The sequence below is a fragment of the Pectinophora gossypiella genome, chromosome 1 (genome assembly GCF_024362695.1).
Source record: "Pectinophora gossypiella chromosome 1, ilPecGoss1.1, whole genome shotgun sequence".
NCBI lineage: Eukaryota > Metazoa > Arthropoda > Insecta > Lepidoptera > Gelechiidae > Pectinophora > Pectinophora gossypiella.
Genome location: NC_065404.1, coordinates 4,900,593 through 4,905,163, shown reverse-complemented (window position 1 = coordinate 4,905,163; position 4,571 = coordinate 4,900,593). Strand labels below are relative to the sequence as shown.

Below are 4,571 nucleotides of genomic sequence, written 5' to 3'. Positions count from 1 at the left end.
CAAAGACACACTGCGTGAAGCCATGCGGAAAGAAAAGAAAAACTTCATCTCCAATCGAGACTTTGACAAATGAATTGTCGCCTCTGACAGAAACCACAATACCGAAAAGTAAATAGAACTGGATTGACTTTGAAGAAAACCTGTATGGACTTGTAAAAGGGTACGTGGAGACTTGCAAACTATATTTTCATAGGAGCAGACGGAAGCTGGTTTAGTTCAATGCGAGGGTAGTACGAGCACGTCATTAAATCCCGGCGGGCGGTATTGTACGCGCTGTAACAGCGCCTTCTTTGTCCGACATGACCTCTCAGAATTCAATTGAAAGGATTTCCCTCATCCCGTCCAATTACTGCGCTAAACGACGTAATATCATTGTTGGCAGCTCCACCGCGCACCGCCAGCGCGCTTCATTCCCAATTCAAACGAGCCTCGCAGTCCGCCAAAAATATGTACACACACGGAGCCTAAGTGCATTTACAATATTCAAGTCCCGAAATGTAACTAAAGCTATGTAAGTAATAGTATCTTACGAACACGCCCAGGTGCACAAAGAGCAATAAGAAAAGGCAGTAGTGTCAAGCTAACGTGGAGCTATCTGCACCGGTGCCCCAATAAAACTCTTTGTTCCTCGCAAACATAGGGCATCTAAAGCCGGAGCTTTGGTAAATCTTCCTTTCATTCCGGCGAATAAGCAAATCGAGATTGATGTAGCTTTTTTCGACTCTGCGAGTCAAAATGGTAGTTTTATATATTCCTTTCCTAGAAGCAAAACTATGATTTGTACTAGATGAATTTTGAAGGCTAGCAACTTGCTTAGCTTATAGCTGCGGAAATCCCCGGGGTCGAATAAGAATAATGGGACCGACTATAGAGAGGTCGTAATGAAGAGCCCTCAAAGGCATCGCGCCGGACGCGGCCGGGCGGCCCGGGCAACATGGAGATGCACCGAACAACCCTTAATTGAATAGCCCGGCCGGGGCTAATCAGGGCTCAGCTGAGCGGTGCAGGCGGGGCGGAGGCGCGGGGCGGCGGCGGGGCCGGGCGCCGGAGCCACGCGGGCTGGCCGCGCCCCCTGCGCGCGCCGCGCCGCCCGGCCTCATTCAAGTAGCGAGCGCGCACTGTGCCAGCCGCCACCCTCAGGTATGTCCATTTTGCTTTTGGTGTTTGCACGTATCGTTCCGCGCTCCGCGAGTGACAGTCGTGCTGTGAGTGTGCCGTGCCCGCGCCGCCGCCGCCGAGGTATGTAGCATGCTCCGCGACCACTGCCGACCCGGGGCCCGCACACGCCGCGCGCGGTGCTCTCGTGACGGAATACATTTCCAGTGAAATTATTGTGATTGCCGCTACACATTTCCAACGAAACAACCCGGCTTCCTCACTTTAAAAAAAATCATAATCTGTGTTCGGTGTTTTAAAAAATACTTATTTCAAATTTCCGGTACATCAAAAATACATTAAAAAAATTGGCACAATTCAATTCGGTTTCAAAAACTTAAAACACTCGGTCAATGTGAACTATGCACTGCTTCGTACCCCGTCTGCTATGTCGAATGTCGATGTTTTTATTTTCCATTTGCATTTTATTTTGCATGTTATGTGGAACGTATCTCTATGTTAAATGTTTAAACTTAAGGGTATTTTTGAAATAAAGTTTTAAAAGTCTATCTTTTCTACTGACCCATTCCATCTTTTCTTTCTTTTAATTTAAATTAATTGTTCAATCTACATTTTCTTAACTATTAACTGTTTTTGCTCGTTTCTCTCTACATCAAATTAAATATACCTACTTTCCAATTGAAAAGATTTTCCAAATATGTTAAAATCTTTTAAATGAGATAAGTCGTAAAATAAAACATAATTTTATTTATTTTAAATACCAGTAACTAACCAAACTTAATTATTTTTAATATACGGTTCCAATGCAATTTTGGAAAAATATTTTCGTCATGTAGCCAATAATATATTTTATTATTTTTAATCTGAAATTATTTTCTATTTCGTTTTTCTTAAATCGGTTCTTCTCTCGCGGGTAGCCATTATTAATATTTTTCGATTTCTTCGATAAGTTACAGAGTGTAATTTTAATACTATAATCAAGGATATGAATTTAAATATTAAAATATTTTTAAATAATGAGGGCACTGAACTTTTCCTTAACAGGTAATAAATCTATATAAAATTTATCACTGCTAGCGAATGTCTCATTTCGCTCTACTTAATTCTAGTGTAGTATATTTGTCTTGTAATTGATTCGTTATAACCTTCTTACAAGTATATTTTCTTTATACCGGGTTAACTGATGGCATATATACCTAAAATACCCATAAAATCGACACTACATAATTCGCAAATTCAACTATTATCTACTTAAGTTCATTTCTACAATACGTATATTAAAATGGACTTCTAAATCATAATATTTTCTTTTAGCTTTGCTGTAATCGGTTAAAAAGTAGTCTAATATCTAATTTAATTGATCATTCACCAAAAACCAACAACCCAGTCAAAATTTTACGAAATTTCAAACCGAAAGTTTTCTTTGGAGTTTGTATGGAAATAGTATCCGTGACGTTATAATTTAAATAGTACCATTATAGTTTATTATTCCCCAAATAAGAATTTACAGTCCTCCTTTGATATTAAATAAATAATACTGCTAAAGCAGAATAATTTTTTCTCACAAAATAATATTAAAATTATTTTTTTGTAAAAAGAAAAAAAACTATATTTGCGTTGAATTCCGCATTTATACATATAAGTAGTCAGTATGCCTAACAGAGTAGACAGTGGCAGTTTATAAGATGACCCACAGCCACCCCAAATCAAATAGTTCACCGTTTGTTTAAAGGATATTGTGACCACATTTGGCTTGCATATCCCTTTCGCACCTGAGATTTTTTTTGTTCAGTTTGAAAAAAATAATGACAAAAATTAATTAAATCTAACGCACAGATAACTATAAAAATAGTGAAAAAAATCTAAGTGCAATCATCATTTAGAAAAACGGGTATCACGTTCGTGAGTTCTAGGTCTCAATTCTACCAATTCACGAACGTGCGTTTGTCTATTATGTGTAAAATTATAATGGTAATGGACTTTAAACTACTTCTCAATTAGTATTATTTTTAAATAGAAGTAAAAGCAACACATTTTAAATCAAAATCAACTATTTATTGTACTTAACACTTAACAAGGTACATTATATCACAGTTCTGTGAACCAATTAATATTATTATTGGGATTATTCAGAAAACTTTTTATTTTTCGTGCGCCCACGCGACTTCGTTGTTACTTTTCTCCAGAAGTTTGAAACAAATTCTGACAAAGTAAACCCAGGGCCAGTGGACAATGGACAGCGGCCGTGTACGGGGTAGTAGCTACACGTGATAATCCCATACACCGGTAAAAATCTTCGTCCAAGTACAGATCAGAACAATTTCCATCTTGAAGCAGTTCGAGGACGAGATCATCTGTTAATTGCATTCCTGAAATATCATTAATTTTATGAGAAATAACACAAATCATGACCGTGAGTTGGACAATTGCAACCTGGACCTCACGGGCGTGCGTTACAAAATTTAGGTCAACATTTAGAAGCAAATGCGACAACTAGTGTAGAACTTTTGTTTTCTAAAGTTAGTTTATAATCCTAGCTAACTAATTTTGCAAAAAAAGCAGTGTAAAAACAAAAAAAACATCAAAATTGTAATATTACTTACGCCGTCCGGTCACGGGGTCATGGAACGTGGCCATGTTGACGTTTGCCACGACGCAACTGATTCCAATTTGAACCACAGCGCGTTTCTATTGGTTATTCGATGAACGCACGATCGAGCGAGCTCGGTTTGGGCCGGATAAACAGACTTCGCGCCAAAATACGAATTTTCAAAGTGGGAACTCACGATCGTATCAACCAGGTGCGAAAGGGATATATAATTCCGTGCGAATTTAAACGTAATCGCTCTCATCTTCTTTTAAAACCTTCATACAGGTACAAGTATCCGGGGTGTACAGTATACACTGTATAGTTATACAGTATACCCCGTGTAGGTATACAGTATACCCCGAGTAGATATACAGTATATCCCGTGTAGGTATACGGGGTGGAGAGAGTAGGGTCGGGGACTTTCACTGGCGCCGTCACTTCACCCCGGCGGCTGGCGCGCTGCCAGCCCCCTACATCCGCCGTACTAGGAGCCAGTACCCGGGCTCTATGCCTACGTGATCCCTTATTTATGATCTTACACTCAATATCACTTGTCATTATATACAATTGGGTAGTTTCCTGGGTCAAAGATAAATTATTAAATTCTGATTACTAAATAAAGACAGATCTAAAACTGAAAAAAAACGAATTCATTTTTCCATTTAACTTATTTATGAAATTTAATAAAGAAATATGTAGTAATAAGTGGGTGAATCTCAAAATTTCAAGTTTGGTGGCGAAATTTCATATTATTTTTTCGTGAAAAATTGGGTTCCGACATGAAAAAGATCAAAAAGGATCCTCGGTTCCGACATGAAAAAGGAATTTTTCAATTCCCAATATGCTAGTTTCCAACTAGTCAAAT

The 4,571-nt window shown here is 38.5% G+C and overlaps 1 long non-coding RNA gene across 1 annotated transcript; it reads right to left on the bottom strand.

The window, feature by feature from the left end:
* Positions 1 to 3,149: 3,149 nt before the first annotated feature.
* LOC126382034 (uncharacterized) lies at positions 3,150 to 3,928 on the bottom strand. The gene is made up of 2 exons (XR_007569016.1): positions 3,720 to 3,928; positions 3,150 to 3,485 (listed from the first exon to the last, which is right to left on the bottom strand). It is a non-coding gene; the product is annotated as an uncharacterized LOC126382034 (long non-coding RNA).
* Positions 3,929 to 4,571: the final 643 nt, after the last annotated feature.